The following is a 25,029-nucleotide window of genomic DNA, read 5'->3' as shown; positions in this document are numbered from 1 at the left end:
GAAGTTGCTTTGTCATCCATGGAACAGGCAGTTAACGAGGAAAAGTGTCTATCAGATAATCCAAACAGTCTAACCGTCAGTGGAGACGGCACCTGGAAAACCAGAGGTCATACGTCTTTAATAGGCGTATGTACCCTGGTAGGCGGCGAGACAGGAAAAGCTGTTGACATAGAAGTAATGTCGACATTCTGCAAAGGTTGTGCTTCGTACAAGGGTCCAAAGTTTGGCTTGAGATATCATAAGTGGCTATCTTCTCATAAAACAGTGTGCCAGAAAAATCATGCCGGCTCTTCTGGAAAAATGGAGGTTGACGGCATGAAGAGGATTTTCCAAAGATCTGAAGAAAAATATGACGTCAAGTATGAAACATACATTGGCGATGGTGATTGTAAAACTTTCCAGGCTATTTGTGAGGCAAAGCCATATGGAAAAGATGTTTCGATAACCAAAGTGGAGTGTGTGGGACACATACAGAAGAGAATGGGCACTCGTTTGCGAAAACTCAAAACTTCATATGGCAAAAAAAGGCTTTCAGATGGTAAGACGATAGGTGGTCGGGGAAGACTGACAGACGTAACAATAAATAGAATTACAAGTTATTATGGCAATGCAATTCGCCAAAACAGCAATAACTCAGTCAACATGCGAACAGCGATTTGGGCCATATGGGCTCATACTTGCAGCACGGATAAAGAGCCGATGCACTGGTTTTGTCCGAAAGGCGAAAATAGTTGGTGCAGCTATAATAAAGCTGTGCATAACAACAAAGTGCATGAGTATAAGCACCCAATGCTGGTTGCTAAAGTTGTTATGGAGGCAATAAAGCCAATATTTAAGGATCTGTCTCATCCGTCTCTTTTGAAAAGATGTTTGGGGGGTAAGACCCAAAACCCAAATGAGTCGTTGAACTCACTCATATGGAAGTTTTGCCCTAAATTTGCTAGTGCTGGCAAAAATGTTGCCGAAATAGCTGCATGTATGGGTGTTTGTGTTTTTAACGATGGAAAAAAGTCTTTGATGTCTATTATGAAACTGTTGGAGCTACAAATCAACAAAAAAGCAAAGCAAAACTTTCATGCTCAAGATAAACTCCGCGTAACAAAAGCTGAAAAGCGAGCTAGTGAACAGTCTATTGTAGCTCGTAGAGTGAAACGACAAAAAAAGATTTGTGAAAATGAGAGAATGAAAAAAAGTGAAGGGGGGGATATGTATATTTCTGGTGGCTTTTAATTTTTAAATGTTTTTTTTTATATTGATTTTATTATAAAATAATAAAATGTAAGAAATTTATTCCTTTATATCTATGTCTTTGAGGTTACTTAGGATTTCTAGATAAACATAAAAATGGATATTGTTATAATAATCAAAATTTTAACTTTGTGGTCATTTTTATAAACAATTTTTTAAAAGTTACTAATTTGAAAATCTTTTGTTTGCTTTTGAAAATTTATTTTAAAACATCATCTTTTAGATTTTTATAAATCTCAAAAATCTATCATTTAGGTTGGTTTGGTTTTTGTATCAATCATTTCTAATGTTTGAAAAGTTGATTACTATTTGACTCGATGCTCGTTATGTGACAAGTCGTTGTGAAATGTTACTTTATTTTGTTTATAAGTCAAATTTAGTTAATGTATTACTGTTTAAGTTGTATGTAGGTATTGTAAAATGATTTATTTTATTTATTTAGGCATTTTTAGAAAAATATATTGAGTGGTATTCGAAAAAAACAAATTTTTAACTTTAAAGTCATTTTTCTCAAAATGTGATATGTTGAACTTGTGCGCACTGCGTACAAAGAACTAATTGATAGAATTGTACGAAACTTTAGGAAAAGTTTTATGATATGGTTTGCTACAACTGGTACCTACTATAAAAACCATTACTCTCTTAAAATTTTTTTAAATAATTGTGTAATGTGCCAAAAATATAGAAATTTGAAAAACTTAAACTTTTTTAATTTTTAGAAAATTAAAATATATGTATATCAAAATAATATTAGGTAACACAGGTTTAGGGTAATTATAACTTTAATTTAAAATTAGTTTGACATTATTTTGATGATATTTGACTCGTACGCTTTGCGCGCAATGAAACTCACTTTTTCGAAAATAAAAAAATTTCACTATATTAAAAAAAGTCTGTATTTTTTTTATGAATGATTTTTTTTGAATTTAGCTATTTAATTATATTGATAATAGTGCTAGTAAATGATAAAAAAAATTTCATAGCTTTAGGATAAATTCAAAGATAGTTACAGTGTGTCGAAAATATGGTATTTCATTGTATCGTTTAAGGCGTTAAAGGGTCCTGACCCCCCTTAAAACAATATTATGTAAGTTCTCTACAATTTTTTTTACATAATTTGCAATTAGTAAAAAATATGTTGACACTGTCATTTAACTAAAATTACGAATTTTGAAATTAATATGATTTTATAAAAGGAAAGCGAAACTTAAGTGTTCCTTCACTGGTTAGTTTACCCTACCTCAGATTTTTTGTTCCGTAACACGTTCCAGTAAAAAGATGGATTTAGTACCGGTACTTCTTAACGTATTTTGATCTAAATTTTTTTACAGTGGAAGCATTGCTCAACATCAAATACCCCAGAAATAGAACTCTTTTAATAATGTAGCAATGATTTCAAATTAGTTCGATGCTCTTTATAGACCATCTTCTAAATAGTTGAATGCAAGAAATAAAAGCTAAAGTTTTAATTTTAATGAAATATGAAAGCATAAAATTTGTTTCGAACTGTGAATCAAATTTTAGCCTCCATCTTGATTTTACTGGTGGGGGGGAGGAGGAGGAGAAGATCAAAAGAGGAATAAATTTAAAAATTTCTATATAAATAAGTAAAAACTGTTTTCTCAATACATTGTTTTCACTGAATTGAATAAAACAAAGATGAAGATGACATTAATTATAGTTGCAAAAGATTTTAGTTTGTACAGAAATAAGGAAAAAAGAATACACTCTTTGAGTTATTTAAACGTTTGAAATTCCTGCTAAGATAATTAATGTATTCTTTCTTATGCATTTGTTACGTTCAATCTAATGAGATTAAAACCATTTCGAAAGAACTTATAGTTTTGAATTTATAATAGATTTATGGGTAAATATCCGTCTCACGTTTCACAAAATGCACAATTTTAGTTTAAGTCAAAAATTATACTTCTTATACACTTACCTTTTAAACGACTAAATGCTTATTTACTTCCAACTTGTCCATCATTTCATTCAGTTTATCGAAATTTAAAACAATTCGATTATAGAAAATGAACTCTCTTGTTTAGATAGAAATATCAGACGCTTGAATGTTTACAAATAACAAATTGTCATTTTTAAGCATTAATACATTTTTAATTCAAACTATTAGATTTACTCACTGAGGAAAAAATTATGGTCAAAACTACCAGAATATGGCCAAATTCAGCAAAAACAACAAAGTAAGTTTTACTAAAGTGCTTTGATAATGCCTTTTTGGTAAAACTAATAATAAAATATGGTTTTTATTACCATGCTGTTTAGCAGTGAATACGGAATTTTGAGCAAATGTCGATAATTTTAATAGTGTTAGTATAGTTCGAAAAGACTAAAAAATGTTTTTTTTATAACCTCTATTTTATTTAGCAGACCCTTGCTAATTTTGCTTCTCAGCTCCAATTTGTTTTTTTCCTATGCAAGCTGTAAATTAACATCCATTAACTTTTAAAATTATAAGTAAAAAATATGCATTTGTACATGTATGAATTCCTGGAAAAGGCTGAGGTAAATTAGAAGCTCAACTGATACTAAATAAATCAAGGTAAACAAAATTTCTACATCAGGACTGTCCAAACATCCTAAACGGATACGTAGAGGTTGCGGGTTCAAATCCCATCGTAACCTTGGGTGCATATTTTTATTTATATTTATTTATTCGTTTCTAACCACACATACACAGGCTTATATGATCATTACAAAACTCAGCTAATATGCCCTTGTCAAGTCGGCATATAGATAGCACAAGATAGAGGATAGGGACTCACGCCTACAGCCTGAAACACTGTGCTATTCGAACCAGCTACCTTTACGTTGCAACAGATGCATCTTTGTAACGTTTTTCTCTAATTTGAGCAATCTTTTCTTGACCTTTAGTAGGGTCTTATAGAGAGTGATTTGTAATGAACACATAAGTCTTTACATGTATGTGCAACAATAAATAATAATAAAACAAAATTCTTGGAATAATAATGATATGCTTTTAATTATTTTTGCAACAGTCTCGTCTTTCCGCAAACTATTTAAATTGGTGGTAGCTGGTTCGAATCAAAGCGTAACCATGGATGCGTAACAGTAACTAAATAAATTTGAGTTTGATACATATATAAGTTCGAGAGCTCTGTGCAAATAATTACTTGACTCTTGTCAAATTGTAGAAGAGATAGCATAAAAATGAGAAAAAACTACACAAAGATATTGAGTCCAGAACCCCTTCAACGATTCTGAACGTTCGCAGAAGGACAACAGTTCGAGACTTTGGTGACCCCAATAATGTTGTTGTTGTCGCTAATTCCCATCTGGTCTGACGGGGTCAGACCAGATCAATAAATCCGTTGACATTAAGAAAATCCGAAACCAGAATGGGAGAGGAATGAATGCCGTTCCAGTTCAGCCCTAAACAGTTCAAGATGTGCTCAGGTGATGCCTGGTTTTGTTGGCATTTAGGGCAAAGAGGAAAGGTCTTTTGATTAGCAGAAAATGTGAGACTTTTCAGGTGTCCACTGGCCAGTCGGGATAAGCAAGTGTTGGTTTGCCCGTCACCAGGAAGAGATAGAGAGAGTCCTGGTCTTTTTGCTTTATACCAGTAGTGAGTAGGTGGAAGCAGCCATTTTTGTTTGTTCTGGGCCTTTTGCCTTGCGAAAAGTTCAAGGTATGTAAGATCTGAGGTGGAGGGGACTGGATGGTCTAGTCCCTTCTTTGCAAGAGTGTCCGCCAACTCGTTGCCGTGGATATCGACGTGGGACGGGATCCATTGAAAGTGAACCTCATGCTGCTGGGAAATGAGCTTTACTTTTTGAAAGATCGAATAACTGGTTCTATCTCCAATGAGGGCCTAATTTTTGAGGTGTTGAATTGAACTACGGCTGTCAGATGGTATCCAAGTGTTTCCAAGGTGCCTTTCACTCAAGATTTTCTCTAGTACCCTGTCGATTGCAATTAGTCCCAATAATACATGGTTGTTATACTTGAACCTCGCCGTTCAGTATTGCTAATTCCAAACTAAAAAGAGTTTTTAAGCCGTTTTTTATATTTACCAATAAACCCACACATATACGTAAAGGAACAAATAAATCCTTTCACCTCATTGTTGTTGTTGTTGTTGTAGTTCACTTACGTCGCCCTAGAGCTGCGCAATGGGCTATTGGTGACGGTCTGGGAAACGTCCCTGAGGATGATCCGCTGCAGAGGGGATGGCACTCCCGCTTCGGTAGCCCCACGACCTGCACGCGAAGTCGAGCACTTTGCGGTGGAACAGTTTAGCGAGAACCAATACCGCACAGCCTGGGTCACTACACAGACTGATCCAAGTGGTCACCCACCAGCACACTGACCGCAGCCAGTGATGCTTGACTTCGGTGATCGGATGGGAGCCGTGTCTTAATGATCAGTCCACTGCGGGACCCCTTCACCTCATAAAAGATGAATAGAACGATCATCATAGTATGACATATCTGAGTTTACTACATTTAAAGAACTTTAATTAAACACTTGAAGCCCTCATTTTGTCCATTTAACCTTTGTTGTAATTGAGAAAATTATAAGAAAAGCTATCAGATATCTATTATAGCTATCTAACTCATATCAAAAATTGAAATAACCTGTCATTTTAAATAAAGAGTAATTTTACCATTTTAAATAAAGAAAAATCATGCTTTATTTTTATTTAAAAAGGCGAATATAAACATATTATTACTCTTCTATTTGGTAAGAGGCAAATTCTCAAATAAATGGTAAAATAATTGATAGTTCTGAAGATCCTTCAGGTAAATTGTCTCAGTACTTTAGAGCATGGCATAGAAATCATTTATTTGCTTACATTTACTTAAGTGATTTTTTTATTTATTATTAATGCATTGTAATAAGAACTATAATTTTGAAAAGTAGAATTTCCGGTAAACTTTAACAATAGCGAACGTTAAAATTACCATATGAATGTTTTCAATACTGAATAATTTGGTTTAATTTTTAGAATTGTGGTTTCTTTCATCAGAAATGTCTTTAGCATACAAGGACGATGCCTTTGACAGAATATTTTTTTCCGTCTTAGTTAAAAACCTGTCTAATTCGAGTCAACGGAGCATAATGCATATAAAACAATATCTCGCTGACAAATATCAATTTAATAGAGTAAGTTAAAAAATAATAGTATAATTTATACCGATACCTAATTAATTTGGCGTCTGGTACACGTTAAATCTATCGGGGTCACAAAGTTCTCCAAGTCTCCATTTTAAATAAATACCTCTGGGGTACTGATATTAGAAGTCGCCTTGACTTCTAGCTTTGGTTCGAAATTACAAGGCTAAGTACTTGAACATAGATTGTCGTAAACTCAAAATTTGGGTTGGCTGTTCAACGACGGTTATAAAATAAAATAACTAATTAAGAGCCGTGTTTTCTCGGGGAATAAAGCGTTCGCCCTCCAATGAGGTGAACAGGGTTCGAATCCCAGCGATGACAGGTCGATGCGGATTCCACTCCTAGCTTGCAATGACCACAGTGTTGACGTAAAATATACTTATTGGTAGACGAACCATGGTTTAGTTTCCTTGTCGTCAGGTTAACCGTGGGGAGTTTCCGTGGTTTTCTTCATCATGTAACGCAAGTGCGGGCTAGTTTCCCCTAAAAATTCACCACGAAGGCAAAATTCTCCCAATACTTGACCAGGAGTTTCCATGTCTTCAGGCTAAGTTCAAATTTACAAGGCTATGGATTTGAAAACTAGTAGCCATAAACCCTAAAATGGGTCGTCTGTTCAACCAAAGATTATGGAATAAAATAACTAATTAAAATTCCTAACAACAAATATGTTTCGCGTTCTTTAAAACCAAATCTTCATAACATAGTTGTTATCTTTAAATACGAAATTTTCATAAGTTTTAAGCAACTTTCCAAATCCTTATAAGAATAAATATCAGCGGGAAAAATATCATTTAAGTCAGAATATTTAAACACTGTGCTCTTTTATTTTCTAGAGATTTAGAATATCTCTCTTTTTTGAAAAATATGTAAAGCATTGTTAATATTTTTTTGTTACAGTTAAATAACATTTTTATGAAATTTAAGATTTATTTTCAGATTAGCGCATTTTGCTAATAACTATTCCCATCAGAAAATTTTATTTGTTGAGAAAAACACTTATTTGAAGTTGATCATCCTCATGATAATTAATATAGAATTTTCGAAACTGCTTCATTAAAAGTTAAACCAATGATTATTCAGTCGAATACAACAGACTAAGCAAAAACGTTACATCTGTAAGCAGTGGAAACTAATCTGACTTATTTTAAGACGATAAGATTTCATATAACTGGGAATAAAATGAAAACATTTAATAATTAGAGAAATCTTAACTATTGCAATATTTTCGGTTTCGTAATTAGACTAAGAGATATATTTTTATTTCAAATATTTTTTTTTACTGTTTGCAATTTTAAAGTTACTGTTTGCAGCAGGTAAACAATTGTTTAAATAATTATGTTGCATTAATTTTTAAAGCTGATAAAATAATTAACAAAATCTAAAATTTATAATCAGTTTAAGAGGGAATTGAAAGTACTAAAACGTATAAATTTTTTTAATAAATATGTATTTTTATTGCATTTGAGATAAGTTTATCGTTTCAGATTTAAATTTTTAATTGAATATAAGTCAACAAAAAAGGTTTGACTGCTATTTTTTTTCTTTTTACGTTAATATGGAATTTTTGAGCGTTAGTTTTAAGATTATGCTATTTAATATTTAATTTTTTTAAAATAACTTCAGTATCTTTGTGTCTTGAATTTAACTCCAATTGGACTTTCTTATTTGTTCAATGTAAAATATGATTGCTTATAAAATGTAAGGAAGTAAGAGTTATACATTTCTTATTGAAAATTAAAAAAAATACTTTGTACGATAATGATTCAATTTTTTTTATTTCAGAAATTAGTGTATTAAATTGTGTTTATAAATAAGTTCTTTATCAAAAATAACTTCATGCAAATAACCTTCTCTGGATTTTTTTTAAAAATAATTTTGAGCTCCCTCGCGGAGAAAAAAAATCTGGCGAAATCACGAAACTTGTGTGAAAGACATATCTGGTTGAAAAACAAAAATCACAATTCTAAGAATTAAATTGAAATAAACGGCATTATTTTCGGAATTTTACCATTCACTGTTGTTACGATTTACCGAAATATCTGTTTTTCAAAATTATAGTTTTTATTTTACAATATATTTAGTAACAAATACAGTTCTCAAATGTAAATGTAACCAAATAAATGGTTTTCATGCCATACTCTAAAGTATCACGTTAAATTACAACAATGATCTTCAGAACTATCAATCATTTTACCATTTATTTGATAATTCTAACCTTTTGATGTATTTGGCTCTCACCAAATGGAAGACTAATAATCTGTTTACATTTATTCTTTATTTAAAATCGTAAAGTTACTCTTTATTTAAAAGGGCTGTTTATTTAAATGGTTGATAGGAGTTAGATAACTGTTAATTATTTCTTACTCTAAAATAGTTTCTCAATTGAAACAAGACTTAAGGGGACAATAATGATTGTTTCAAATGTTTAATTAAAATGTTTTAAAGATAGTAAACTCAGATATATCATACTATGTAAGTGTTAACTGTTTTAACCATCTTATATGAGGTAGTAGGACTTATTTATTTACAAACATATGTGAGTTAATTTATAAATACAAACAACGGCTTAAAATACTCTCTTCAATTTGAAAACAGATAGCACAATTTTACGAAAATCAAAAAGAACATTAATCGAAAGTTATAGCAGGATTCGAATCCACTACACATACCCTTCAAAGCGGGTTCAAGTTAAACAACCATATGTTAGTTGGTTCATCATTCCACGGAGTGTTGTTATCCTGCCTAACACTCAGAAGCGTAGAGGTAGGGTTCAATATCTTTGTACTGCATTTTTCTTTTTAATGCTATCTTTTCTGCAATTTGACCGGTAATTATTTGCATTAAGCCAGCGACCCTGCATGTGTATCTAAATCAAATTTATTTAGTTACTGTTGCACATATATGATTACGCTTGAATTCAAACCCGCTACCTCACTTTTTAAAAAGCGGTTGGTGGAAAGACGAGACAGGTGTAAAAATAATTTTAAAAAATCATAATTATTCCAAGATTTTTTTTCATCAGTTTATTGTTACACGTACATATGTAGACTTGCGTGCTCATTACAAAACACTTTTTATAAGCCTTACTCGAGTTTAAGAAAATATTGCTCAAATTAGAGAAAATCATTACAGAGTAGTAGTAGTTCATTTACGTCGCACTAGAGCTGCACAATGGGCTATTGGCGACGGTCTGGGAAACCTCCCTGAGGATGATCCAAAGACATACAATCACAATTTTGATCCTCCGCAGAGGGGATTGCATCCCTGCCTCGGTAGCCCGACGACCTATACGTGAAGTCGAGCACTTTACGGTAGAACAGTTTAGCGAGGACCAATACCGTACTCCCTCGGTCCCTACGCAGACTGATCCAAGTGGTCACCCACCCGCACACTGATCGCAGCCAGTGATGCTTGACTTCGGTGATCTGTTGGGAACCGTGTCTTAACGATCACCACTGCGGGATAAAAACCATTACAAATATGCATCTACTGCAGCGTAAAAGTCATTGGTTTGAATCTCACCGTGTCCCAGGCTCTATGTGTGTGTCTCATTTTCCTATCTTGTGTTAAGACACGGTTCCCAGTAGAACACCGAAGTGATGGATCACTGGTTGCGGTCAGTAAGTGGGTGAGTGACCAGTTTGATCAGCTTACGTAGAAACCGAGGGACCTCGTTAAACTGTTCTACCGTAAAGTACTCGCATTCACGCGCAGGTCGTGGGGCTACCAAAGCGGAGGAGCCATCCCCTCTGCAGAGGATCAAAATTGTGATGGCATGTTTTCGTATCTTCCACGGGGAAGTTTCCCTGGCCGTAAAACCTATTGCGCAGTTTTAGTGTGACGTAAATAAAATACCTACATACCTATCTTGTGGTAGTATCTCTATATATTGACTTATCAAGGGCATATTAGCCGAACTTTGTAATTAGCATACAAGCCCGCGTATGTTCGCTTAACAATAAATGAATAAATGTAAATAAATAGATGGGCTACTGTGGGATATGAACCCGTTACCAATTACGCCTAAATTTTGGAACAGCCCTAATGTAGTAATTTTATTTACCAAGATGTGGTACTTATTTCGCAACAGTTAAACTACTGATTTAGTTCAGCTTATTCATTTGTACATTTACAAATGCATATTTTTTATAAATTTAAATATTGCTGGATATTAACTTACAGCTTACATAGGAAAAAAATAAATAAGAGATAAGAAGATTGATTGAGATTGATTACTTTTTACATTTATTAATTTGGATGCTTGGTAAAAATGTACCTTTTCAGTATTAAATTAACAAATATAGCTTATGATAATTGAGTTTCAAAACTATTTAATATTATTGTAATAAACACTATTGCAATTTACTCAAAGAACTGCTTAAAGTTCTGTAATAAATATTTGCTTTAATTTTTTTCATTTAAAATTTCGTGTTGAACACTCAACTTTAATGAAAAAATTTCATTTATACTTCATTTCTTTCTTATTTTAATATAATTTATCGGTCCGTTTAAAGATTAAGGAGAAATGTAAATCATTTAACCTGCAAAAAGCTATTCGATATTAATTTTTGTTTGGTTCCTATACGTATTTTTCTAATAACTGTTACAATTTAAATTCTTAATTTACGAAGAAAAAATTAACCAAAAATTCTAACATTTATAACAACTAATACCTACAGCTTAAAAATGCATCATTAAAAATTCATTTATTTTTGTGACAGTATAAAGTTATTTTTATATTTAAAATATTTTTTTTTAAAAAGACCACAATAGTTAAGGAAAAAAAATTTTCCTTTATAATTCATTTAAAATAGTATGTTTTACATTATAATGTATCAAACAGAAAAAAAAATATTTTTATATAAAAAGTAATATAATGAAGAAAAAATAAACTATTTTACGCATTTTTAATGAATCTGGTAAAATTGATTAAACTTGAAAAAGTAATTAACTATTTTCTAATTGATTTTTTCACATTAATTAAACACAGTGTGTAAAACATTTTAAACCAAACTACAGTTTAAAATTTATAGATTAGAATAATTAAAGCAAAATAAAATAATACTTCCAACAAATATTTTTCTCTTTCAATAAATATTTCTACATTATTTTTAAAAAGAATTAATAAAGTTACAGATTATAAATTTAGTAAACAATATTTATATATTATTTTCATAATCTGATAAAAACATGAAAATACACATCATGTAATATAGGGGAATATTGAAGTATTCAATGCAAGTTGAAATCTGACTTTTACAAGCGAAGAAAATAAATAAGTAGATAAAAAATATGTTAAAATAAAAGAGAATTAAAAGATCAAAAAATATATATTTAAGTAAAACATAAAGATAAATACATAAAGATAAATAAATATAAAGATAAATGAAATATAAAGATAAATAAAATAAAGAGTTCAAAAGAATATAAAGATTAAAAAATGAAAAGAATATAAAGATAAAAATATAAAAATATTAAAATAATAAAAAGATAAAAAATAATAAAGATCAAGAAATATAAAAATAAGTAGAACAAGAAGTTAAGTAGAATGAAAAGTTAAATAGAATTAATAATATCAAAAAATATAAAGCTAATGAGCATCTCTTTAAGCAATACGAATTCTTTTACTAGGTCCGAGAAAAGCCCCTCCCCCTTCTTTTATCGTTAATTTTGAGAATTATTTGGTCACGAAATCACGTGATTTGTGACGAAACGGGAACTCTCAAATCTATGACAAAATGTTAACTCAACTTAAAATCACATCGTAGTGCAATATAAGAATTTATTAACTAGAATGAGGAAACTAGGATGAAGACTATAGACGACTGAAAATTATATGTCGGACTAAACCACAGGTTCGAATCCCCGCTTCGGGCATTATGCAATTTGTTTCTCTGTTCTATATGTCTTGCTTATGGTTATTAAGGAGACATTGACCCAGCTGTATGGTGCCTACGATAAAGGGGGTATTAGAAAAGTCAAATACATTAGGCACTGCGAGTTTTTTTTCCATGTAAAAAAATGTATCAACGAAATATTTCCTTACTAGCGACGAAATTCATTTCCTCGAAAAAGTAACGATAGTTAATTCATCAATTTGATGAATTATTCACTCGGAGCATATACCTGGTAGTGTTTTCTTCAAAAACGAAAAAAAAATTTTAAAATTTGACTATCCATTTTTTTACTGTGATATTGAGTGAACTTCAAATGCAGAAGCCCCAAAAATTTTTCATGCGAGTAAGATTTAAAAGAAATTCGCTAAATATTGCAAATTCATACCAAGACGCATAAATTATACGATCTATACCTAATTTATGAGAAAGGGAATAGCAATTTTGAATGAATGACAAAGGTTCATTTTTTTTTATCTCCGTGTTGTTATTTTCTGTATTTTTCAAAATTGTGAAATTTGAGCACCCATTTTTTTACTGTGATATTAAGTAAACTTTAATTGTAGAAGCACCAATATTATTTCATGCGAGTTAGATTTAAAAGAAATTTGCTATAAGTTTTGTGAATATTATCTTCTTAATCTAAATATTCCAAATCCATACCAAGGAGCATAAATTATACTATACTATCTATACCTAATTTATGAGTAAGGGAATGGCAATTTTGAATAAATGACAAAGGTTCAATTTTTTTATTTCTGTATTATTTTCTTTTTACATTTTTCCCATTAAAAGTTTTGATGAAGATGTAAATCGCGGTAAATGCTTATTTAATTCTACTGCAATCTAACTTTCTTCAGATTAACCTAAGGCTCTTAGATTCAAAACTTTAATTGGTAATATTTTCCATAAAGATGTACGGTTGTCAAACTTTTTTTTTCAGATTCTATTTTAAAAGCTTTTTTAATGATGTATCCTAAAACCTACCTTCTCATTTGTGAGTTTTAAACTTAAAAACCCTGCGGCCTGCGACAAAGAGCTTTATAAACTCGATGAATTAGTCTTGGTATCAATTGAATACATCTTTCAAAGTTTTCTGAAATCCAAACAAATTCAAACATATTTTTTAAGAAAAGAATAACTTAATATTTTAAAAAATATCTTAACATATTTTTCAATTCATACAAAATCAATTCCAGAGAAGCAGTGTCATTTTTTTTTTTGGTTTTTGAGTGGTATGTAAAAAATAGATAAGTAAATAAATTATTGATAGTTTTTGCAAATCAATTAAAAACACTCGTTCATAAGGATTGAAAAAATTTTCTCCACCCCTTTACCGGAGATTTAATCGTACGCGTCTAGATTTATTATGAACTAGATATTAATGCGCTTTTGTAGTGCTCCTATCATTTATCCAAACTGTTCAAATCTTACTTTTATTTTAAATTTCTTAGTAATATTGTCGAAATTTGCATTTAAATAAGACCCAATAATAGTAGTTGTGTTGTAATTTTATAATTTAGTGACTAACATGTCAATTACCCCAAATTGGTTGACAAATCATTAAATTACTGTAAAACAATCCCTGGGTCAATTTGAACGCATTTTTCTTGCAATAGTTACTTAAAAACTGAAAACTAACATAAAATTTAATCAGTGCCTGTAAAACAGACGCAAACGGGTGTGTGTAGTCCATCTTGAACCAAAATCTTCCTTTCCTACTTAAATCCTTCTGAGTTCTTTAAAATTAAATAGGTACTCTTGTTCCATTAAGAGGGGACACTTGCGGTAGTTTATTACCCTGTAATGCCGAAATGTATATATATATATATATATATATATATATATATATATATATATATACAGGGCGTCTCAGTCAAGCGTTTCAGAACTTCTAAGAGGGGTAGGGAGCATCCTGACGACTCGAAATCATATAGCAATGCGGGGTCGGAAATGCTTTCCTGACGCGGTAGATGGCGTTGTTCGAAAGTTCCGACCGAACTTTCCAGTGTGTTGGCCTCCTCAGTCACCCGACCTATCATGTCCTGATTTTTATTTCTAGGGTCATATGAAAACACTGGTTTATGACACCGCTGTTGACAATGCTGAGGAGCTGGTTGCAAGAATCACAGTAGCTGCCGGAGAAATTCGAGATATGCCTGAAGTATTGCCGAATGTTCGGATGTCCATGCACCGGAGATATGATGTGTGCATTGTAGCCGGTGGCAGAAACTTCGAACACTTACTTTGACCCATGTGCCTTATGCTTTTTTCAATGTATTATTAAAACGATTTTTCACTTACGTCTCTTTTCTTTATGGTGCTTCTGTGTACGTCACCGCTTCAGGAAAGCATTTCCGACCCCACATTGTCATATGATTTCCGAATGCCGAAATATTTGTATATAAGTCATAGGTCGGAATAGTTATAAAACGTCATGATTCCTGGTTCCTTCTAATCCCCTAATGATTCTTCAATAACGTTGCCATTGTGTGCTGAGAAAAGCTAGACGACCCTTTTTTTTTTTTTTTTTTTTTGACATTTGTATTACTGACGCTGAGGGTTCACTAGACCGCAGAACATAAATCTCTCTGTATTTTTACAAAACATAAAATGTTTATTATACTCAGTAGATATTTTCTGGCTTTTAAAAATGACTTCTGAATAAAAGGGCATATCAAGGTCACTTGCACAAAACTAATTGCATTTTCAAATTGACCATTTTCAAATTTTCAAATAGACCTCACGCATGCAAAATAATTCATGGTCAAAATAATTTAGATGGATAACATATTGAAATGTACACGAACGCTTAATTCATGGTAGAGAGGTGCACCCAGTGGCTCACAGCAACATTTTCAGTCAATGATTGCTATGCATTTCTGACCACAGCAACTCATGACTGAAAATATCTTCGTCCGCCAAGGTCACCTCCAGATTTTGGATTGACTGTTCATGCACCAACTGTTGCTGTAATTTAATTTTTCGTAATCCCATGTTTTTTTTCATAATTATTGTGGAAAATTACATTCATAGCTTTCTGAAGGGAATATTTAGGAAGGAGTGGGAAAGAATTGCTTTCAAAAAGGAATATCTGTTCTTATTTATGCATTTTTTAGTTTATTATTTTTTTATTTTAATAATTTGGCAACTAAAATGGCGAACTCGCAAAACTAAGTCGCCAAATTGCCAATTCACGATAGAACAATTATGTTTTGGCGGATGTGAATTTAAATTTTGACAATTATTACTAGAAAACATAAAATTTACCTGAAATAAAGATATTCAGATAAATAAAAGTAAGTCGTTAGTTAATCATATAAATACATATGAGCGACATGCATATAATTAGGAGCCCCAAAACCTTTATACAGAGTACCCGTCATACGCCATCCACAATTCTAATGACGCGCATCCAATACCCCACATTTTTACTTGGAGTTCAAAAACCCTTTGTATGCATATAGTAATAATGGACATTAGGAAAATAATATTTGCATTAAAGAGGAATCCCCTTTCTGTTCGTCTAACCATGGCAGGTTTTCGTAGTTTGGCCATATAGGCTAGTTTACCCCCAATGCTCGATTCAGGAGTTTCCTTGTCCTCTGAGTTGATTTCAAAATTTTAAATCTATTGTATTTGAATATTGATTGTCATAAAACCAAAAGCTAGTTAATTGTTCAACGCCGTTTGTAAAACAATTATGATAAGGGAAAAAAGATAATAAATAAACATATTAAGAAATGAATTTCTAGAATCACACGATTATGGAATGGAGATTTATTTGTTAATATGTTCATAATTTTTGTGATTAATAAAATGTTTATTATTAATAAAAATTAATCAGGAGATTTATAGAAGTATGCAAACATTATGCGTAAGACAACTGTATTCAAAATTATTAAGAATAATATCCACTTATAACTAAACATTATTAATATATATCCTTAACTAAACTAATGGAATTATATTGTTTAACTAATCATTTCCCTGGTTAAATACCATCTTGAAACTCTAGAGGAAATAAACCCTTTATATAAAGCTTCTCAACAAATCTGCATCTTATTGAGACACATCAACTCAATTTAAACTCACATAATATATTTCTAATAGCTTCATAAATGAAATTGTTTATCGTTAGGAAGTACTGTGTTTCTATCAAACCTCTAGAAATTCTGAATTTAAAATCAGGACAGAGAAAGGAGTTGGCGAAACTCAATTTCCAGATTCTCTGCCGCTAATCCATTTCATTAGAGTGAAGACTACTCAGGTACTAGGATTAAAGAAGTAATTTGTTTACACTATTTCCGATAACTCCTGGAGCTTGGATTTATTTGGTGATACTGAGGAGAATTTCGCGGGTAACTCGAGGATTACTCTTACCTAGTGACGTTGGATGAGCAACTTCAAAACCAACTGGTTTTTCCGTGACAGTGTTTCTGAATTACATTACTTTTTCTCTAGGGAAATTTGGGTTTACTCTAGAGTTTTTTCAGGAGAATTCTAATAAATAAACGTGTTTAGAGAGGGAAAATATCTCAGCAGAAATGTATAAAAAACAATGTTTTATCCGAAAGATTTCTTCTGTTATTTCTAAAAAAATTTAAATGTATGTTTTACGTAGTGTTTTTATACAAAACAACAAAAAATTTATACAAAACAGCAAAAAATAGAAAGGAAATATTGATTAAATTACAGCAAAAATCTAATAATTTACAAAGTATGCTATATTAGTGCGTAACTCATTAAAAATGAACAAAGTAAAAATTAATACCTTATTGTTATATTAAAGAGGCACCTTTTTGATGTATATATAGCATAATAAAAACATAAAAAACACGAGGAAAATTAAGAAAAACAATAAGTTTTATTTATTGCGCATAAGCTGCAAGTAAATAAAACTCATAAAATAAGTTCAAAATGTAGAGAAAACAAGGGAAAAATTACAGAACAATGAAAAAAGGGAAAAAAAAGAAAATAATAATAAAAACGCATACATAACATAATAACAAAAATAACATAATAACGAAATATAAAATATAAAAAATAAAAAGCATAATATAAAAAACAAAATATAAAAAATAACAAAACATAAATAACAAAAATAACGAAAAACCGGAAAAGTTTTTTGAGTGCTTCTCACACTATTGTATTGATATATTTTGCTTTGGCTATATTGATACAATATTAGAAAGCACTCTTTTTTCCGGATATAATCGTGTGAGCTGATGGAAAGATAATATCTTTTATTTTCCGGATTTTTAAAAATTTTTGTTCTTTTTTTTCCGGTTTTTTGTTATTTTTATTTTTATTATTATTTTTCTTTTTTTTCTCTTTTTTTCAATGTTCTGCATTTTNATTTATATATGATATATATATATATATATATAGTTCTTTTAAAGAAAATTAAAAATAAATTCAAAATAATGCAAAATTTTTTTCTTTTTGCACAATGAGCGAGCACAAACTAAAATATTTGTTTACCTCATGCATAAAACTAAATTCTTAATAAACATTCCTTTTTGGTTTACAGAACAATTATGTGTTCATAAACGGAAGAAATTCTAGTAAAATTACCTTACCTTACAATAATGGTATTTCTGGTAAAAATCCACAATTTTGGTAAATAAAATCAAAATATATGGTATTTAAAAAATCATTTGGTAAATTTTCCTTCACATGGGTATGGTTTATTTGAAATTCTGGTTTTCAAAATTATAATTCTTATTACCACGCATTTAGTAAAAAATACAAAACTAAAAAGTAAATTTAATCAAATAAATTGTTTCTATGCCATGATCTAAAGTTTCATGATAAAATTTAAATAGAAAATTTTATTTAACTTTATCAACAGTTTTCAATTAAAATAATATGAAATTTAATATTATTCGTCATTAAAGTCAATTAAATAGAAAAATTAACTTCCTATTATATAAAGGAAATGTTATTTTCAAGGATTTTATGAGCCAATACGATTTTACGAAACGATAGGATATGAAATTAATATCATCTATTACCCCAATTAAAGAAGAATAAAATAAATTTCCAAACATATTCTGGGATTTTTATTTATATATTTAATGCTTCACTTTACTTTAACTATAACTTAAATTTTTCAACTATATACTATATATTTATTTGAAACAAGCTTTAGTATCTTTTACTAATAGTTTATAACACATTGGCAAACTATACTCTCTTTAACTTACTATTTTACAACATTGTTGGTCATAAATTTTAAAGAAATGAGTTACGATTCTTTGTATGATAATAAACATGTCAACATGTGAAAAAAATCACCACTTTTTTTGGAGAGGAAAGCAGTTAAAAAAAAGTTAGAAATTTTATGGAAACGTAAATTCCCAAAGAGCTGCAGGTGATGAAAGGTGGCGAATAAAATAGTTTAAAATGCAACAAATGTCGAGTAAAATTTCAACTCTTCTGCTTTTAAATTTGCGTAATTTGCATAGAAATATTAGACTACCCCTGTATTATTTTAGCAATTTCAAGTCTTGGAAATCTGTGAATGTGATTATAGATAGAGGATTTAGAAAAATAATAAATAAAACTTCACTGGTTGAAATAGCTGAACATTTTAAGTTAGCCTTTTCGTTACTGTTGTAAGCACATCTATTATTTTGTGTAAGTCTGTTGCTTATTTCTGCTATTAAGAAAATACATTATTTTGACACAAGTATTTCAAAATGTATTGCTTTTTATGCATTTCTTGTTGTTGCAAAAATACTAATATTTCCTTAATAAACAAATAATCCCATGGTACGGTAAAATAATACTTGATTACAAACTTCATTCTCTTCAAAAATATACAAATTGGATATAACAGTTGACATGTTTCAACAGCTTAGAAATTAGGCGCCCATTTTTAAGACTTTTCTGATGTAAATGAGAAGAAACAAAAGTGATTTGAAATATAAAACGTAAAGTTGCTAGCGAAAAATGAGGAAATAAAGGCGAAAAATAAAACAAGAAAAATCACAGTAGCCGAGAGAGAAAAAAAATTTCATTTTAAGACGTGTTAACAAAATTAAACTTAAGTCAATTAAAGATCTTTTTAGTTTTGGTAATTGCTAAGGTATTTACCACATTCTTTATCAGTGCAACGTTGGCTACATCGAGCAAACAAGACGCGCTTTAAAAATTTAGACTTAAAGATCACTACAAATATATATCCGTTATCAAGAGCGGGAGAAGTCAGAAATTGCTGCACAAGGTTGGAATCTTGGTCATCAATTTTATTTTAGACAATGCTAAAATTATTTCACCCCATTCACATCAGCTCAACTTGATGCCATGGAATCTTGTTTCATTCATATGATGCGGGCCATATTAACGACATTATTTCCACACCAGCTACATGCATGCTTTCTAATGGCTACATACATGCATTGTGCATTTCACCCTGAATACGTGTAGGAAACTTGCTCTGATTTTGCTCTGATTTGCCAATCTCGAACAACGTGATTTCGCTTGTTCTGTTTTTAAATTTTTTTTTCTCTTTGGATTACTGTGCTTTTTCTTGTCTTGTTTTCTTTCTTTATTTTTCCATTTTTGGGGGAAAATGTACGTTTTATATTTCAAATCCTTTTTGCTCCTTCTCATTCATGTCTGGCAAATCTTGAAAATGGGCTCCTATATTTGAGCGCTTGAAGCATGTCGTCTGTTATTCTTAATTTGGATATTTTTGAAGGGAATGAAGTTTCTTATCAACTAATATTTATTGTTTACCGATCATTAAATTCAATAAAAATTCATTGCAATAACCGAAATGCATAAACATGAAATATTCCTAACGTCATCTGTTCTCACCAATAATGCTTCAGTTAATTTTTGTGACATAGCTGTAAAAACTAAGCATAATGCCTTAAGTAACAATATTTATCTAAATAGTAAATCAATACCTCTGGGGGTACTGGATTGGAGATTGATCGTTCTCTGATTCTGGTCAAAATTACGATCTGTGGATGAATGAATGGATGTATGAATGGGTCCGCCCTATAAACGGGTGCGACATATGGTGTGGCAGATGTCGAATTCTTGGCCATAGATGGGGCCACTAAAAAACAAGAAACGCACACTCTGCCTTAAATTTGCATGGTTTCACCAAGCAGGCCTGCCCACGTGGCAAGTGACATTAAAAACAACAACAGCAGCAACATCTAAATAGTAGTAGAGAATGCGTATAGTAATTAGTAGTAACTTACTTAGTAGTAACAAAGAGAATTAGTTAATCAACTATAATTGATAAAACTAGATGACATTTTATACCTATCATCATTAGTGAAGGTATTGAGGACAAAGAATTTGTGGAAGAAAAAAAAAACAACCATTTTTAGGTAAGAATGACAATTTTTTCTACTCAAAAATGTTTATTACAAATAATTAAGTACATTTTTCTTCATTCTAGGCCAGTATCAAATATGACTTCATAACTGATTTCACATTAAGTTTAGATTCATTTATTCACGAATGCATACTAAAACTTTGAAAAAATGAAACTTTGAAAATGACGGGAATAATTATCACAACGTGTTTCATTAGAAAAACCAGTGACAGACATAAAAAATCTTTGAATTGTAAGCAAAAATAAGTCTTTCCTATGACAAACAGTGCTTTGCGTAATGCAATAAATAACTACGAAAACAACAAACCACAGAGTATTAAGGTAGGTAAAGTATTTCTATTTATAAACTCTTAATGAAAGTTACCCTATGATTATGATGTCATTCAGTGGTATAATTGTTAATTAATTATTTTGAATTTAAAAACTTAGCTAAGCACTAAATTGAAAAACACGTTTATCACTAAGAAATTGCTTTATAAAGCAATTTACTCATATATATATATATATATATATATATATATATCGTGTCGCCATTCGTGTTTGGCAAATTTTACCTATAGAGCTGAAAAAGACACCGGGTGTTTCTTGCTCCATGTCATAACCATAAAATATTAAAATGCTGAATATAATTATTTATTTTGACCGAAATTAGTACAAATTAATGAAAAAGGTATAAAAAATATGTTAAATAAAAATTCTGCGTCAATTCTTACTTCTTTTTTCGAGAGTGATACTTAAGGTAATTTTTTTTGTTTCTTTGTAATTAGTTACAAAATAATGGCTGCTTAATAAAAATATGTGGTTTCCCCTAAATAATGTTAATTATACACTTTTCAAATGAGTTTTGTTTCCATCATGTTTCCTATCATATGAATCTCCTCTATATTTAATTTTTATTGATTATGTGAATCTACTTCCTTTAAAATTAATAATAATTTTAGCGGATATTGTTTTCTACTAATTATATTGATAATAGCTCTATTGATATCAACATGTCATCTTAGCAAAGATTCTTTCAATTAAATCTCAGCATGACTTCAACTTTCATCTGGAAAGATCCTTTCCTTCTTTCCCCTAAAGCTATTGTTTATAATACCATTTTTAATTAATTATACGATAAATTTGGCAACAGCATTTAAGATCTGTTTAATTAATAACTTTCGACAATCTGACAAATTGAAGTATCTCAGAAACCAACTCGAGAGATTATTTTTTTAGAAGTTTCTAACTGTAAATTATTGGCACTCTTTTAATTAAGTAGTTCTTTATTAAGTTTGATAAATCAAAAGAAAAACATACCAAAATCTTTACTTGTTAATTAGTAATAGTAGCTATAAGGACAGACTTTATTAAAAGCACAAAAGCAATGGATATTGCTATATTATAATTCACTGCAGTTTATAGAGCATTTTGTTAAATATATTAAGAATTTTTAATTTCCTATTGTCGTTATTATAAAAGAAGTTAGTAAATGATTCTTAATTAGTATCTGACAATTAATCAGCCAGTAAATCCCCTCTTTATTTTCAATGGATTGTTCATTTGTAAGAAAATTCGCCTTATATTATTTACATTCTTTATTCTGATAATTGTTTTGCGCAAATCGACGAAAATAAAATAATTTATTTTTGGTTTAGCAGTATCATAGTTTTAATTTAAGTTGCTATGAGGAGTATTTTAGTCGATATAGTTAACGATATAGTCGGACATTATGAATATGGTAGAAAAGAAGATATAGTGGGTGGAAATCAAAAGCCTTTAACGAACCTATCATAATTAGCTTTTAGCTCTCTAAGCCCTTAGGTAAAAATCTGACTCCACGACTAGCAAAGAACACCGAAATGATTGATAATTGAATATACAATCTAATTATGTAAAGTTTTGGAACACCAGATATTGATTTTGTTTTTATTTTATATGTTTCAAAGATAGGTCCATTTAATTCTACGCCGATTCCTTCTAGAAGGTTTGAGTCGATAGTTAATTAATTCGGGCAAAATATAATACTTCATTTACCTTTATGGTGTAATTAATGTAATGTAGATAAAGAAGTCCTATCACATAAAATACGAGTTTTTATAGTACAACGTTAATTGTTCCTTGCAACATATCGAATAGTTATTTTTTGTCTCTTAATTTGATACTTTGTCGAGCATGTTAATATTCCGTTCATGTCTTTGGGTAATTAATCAAAAGTTTTTTAATTATTTTTTTCAGGCTTCTTGTTATAAATTACAGGAATGTGTAAAATAAAGTTCCTACGTAATCTCATTCTGCATATTCGTCATTGACTTGGTAATGTATAAGAATAAATTTTATTTCTTGTTATTATTATGAAACATATCGAAGTAAAATCGAGAAAAACTTCCTCTACTGTTACTGAATTATGGGAAAAGATAGAACAGAACTCGGTATTTATTTCAAAATACGCCATAATGAGAATAAGTAATTAATAATAAAAAGGCTTCAAGTATTTTTTGAATACATTATATTTTCATATTCTGAAAAATACAATGATATTCTCAGAACTCTAAAGGTAACTATTTTTTAAAAAGAGATATTTTAAATACCCCGTCTTGCACTGCGTAGTAGCAAAGCGGGGGGGGGGTATGAAAATTAGGAAAAAAAGCTTATAAAACAAGGGGTAATGCAATAAAACTTTGTGCTCAGTTCTTAATACTAGAAGCTCCTTTGGGGTAATTTTTATTCCTTTTTTGCCATTTTTTATGCTGTTAATGAAGATACACATGAGCTTCGTAGCTCATACTTTTTTCGATTTCAGATAAATTGTTTATAAGTATACTGTATCAAAATTCCATGAGTATACATTGATTATTGAAATTAATAATCAGAGAATAACCTAAAACAGCCAATTCGGTTACCAAAGAAGATCATCCTAAATACTACGTTTCTAAACACTTTTTTTTTCCTTCAATTAGTTTTAAAAGGTATTGGCTATTTATGTGATATTCTCGCAAAACAGATTCAATACCTCATCATAAAAGCTTTAATAAATTCATTTACTATTTCGACACCTTTGAAAAAACTTATACTTTTTGATATTTTAGTATCTAAAATTTTCATTTACTAATAACTAATACACTGTTTGATACATTTACACGTAATTGATTGAATTTGTTTTATTTCTTTGTAACCGTTGATTTAATCTTTGTTTAGAAGTAAATCATTGTATGACTGGAGTCTATTATATTTTCTAAACATCTTTCAATGTAATTACTCCATCTATATATCATTAAAAATATTGCAATATATTAAATTGAAAAATTACAACATTGCTTTATTTCGCGTTTTTTAGTGCTAGAAAGATTGTTTAAAAATAACTGTTTGCAAATTCCGAAAGATATTTTCTGTTTCCATGTAAAAAAGTAATTTTGTACGACACTTTTTTGCAGAAAAGTTAATTGGATTTTTCTTTAATGGGCAATTACGCGAAATGTAGCCTAAATATTTTAACAGGATATTTAGATTACAAAATGAATTTTTTCTGTTAATGTGCTTAAATGATCTTTTCTTATACTGACTAAAAATTAAGTTTAATGATATTTTTCAACTTAATCATTTTTATTTATAGTTTGTAAAAATAGCAAATAAAGTAGCATGTGTTATTTTATAAACTAAACAAAAACTAATCTAAACATAAACAAAGGAAAAAGTCGTTATTTGCTTCCGTATTTTTTCACAGGAATTAAATTTAATTGAAAAATGTTGACTAAATCTTTTTATACTTCTTTTAAAATGAAAAAGCACTAAAATATCCAAGTTTTACTGGACTCTTTTACACAATTTAAAGTTAAGTGCAACAATACAAAGGACACTTTCATTTCTGAGTGAGGTCATTATTTTAAACTTAGTGACTTTTCAATCTCGTTTCGCTTTTTAAGCAGACGTTTTCCAACGAGTAAATGGAAAACTTATGGCAAAGATATTATACAAAAGAGAGAAAAAAACCTTTTGAAAGAAGTATGATTTACTATTTCATTTATTTTAGGAAGTGAATTCCCTTTATATGCATGCACAGAACTATAATAGCGTATCGAAAGACACTTAAATGAAAATGTGAATTTCGTTTTTCCACTTGCAAAGTTAGTAATTTTGTAATTCAACATATAATTGGAAAATTTAAGGCAAATATCACACAGAATGGAAACAAACTCTTTGAAAAAAGTATGGTTTACAATTTTTTATTTTATTTCAGAAAGTCATTACACTATTTAAGCATGTACTTACACACAATAAAAAAAATTAAACTTGTACACAATTTAAAAAAATAAAAAATATAAACCACCTTGAATAACTTTTAATCTAATGGTCCGATCTTCATGTCTTGGGACTCAGTCTTAACAT

The 25,029-nt window shown here is 30.1% G+C and overlaps 1 protein-coding gene across 3 annotated transcripts in view; it reads right to left on the bottom strand.

The window, feature by feature from the left end:
* LOC107439647 (5-hydroxytryptamine receptor-like) overlaps nucleotides 1–25,029 on the bottom strand; it is a 482,335-nt gene that overhangs the window by 348,730 nt on the left and 108,576 nt on the right. Inside the window, exon 1 of one of the 3 annotated variants that reach the window (XM_071188194.1) lies at nucleotides 3,191–3,466. The exons of the other annotated variants lie outside the window; for them this stretch is intronic. The gene's annotated coding sequence lies outside the window, so the exon portion shown is untranslated. Of the gene's footprint in view, nucleotides 1–3,190; nucleotides 3,467–25,029 lie in introns of those variants that run through there. 3 annotated transcript variants of the gene reach the window in all.

The sequence above is a fragment of the Parasteatoda tepidariorum genome, chromosome X2 (assembly GCF_043381705.1).
Source record: "Parasteatoda tepidariorum isolate YZ-2023 chromosome X2, CAS_Ptep_4.0, whole genome shotgun sequence".
Taxonomy (NCBI): domain Eukaryota; kingdom Metazoa; phylum Arthropoda; class Arachnida; order Araneae; family Theridiidae; genus Parasteatoda; species Parasteatoda tepidariorum.
The sequence above is the reverse complement of the archived record's forward strand: the minus strand, read 5'-3'. Positions and strand labels throughout refer to the sequence as shown.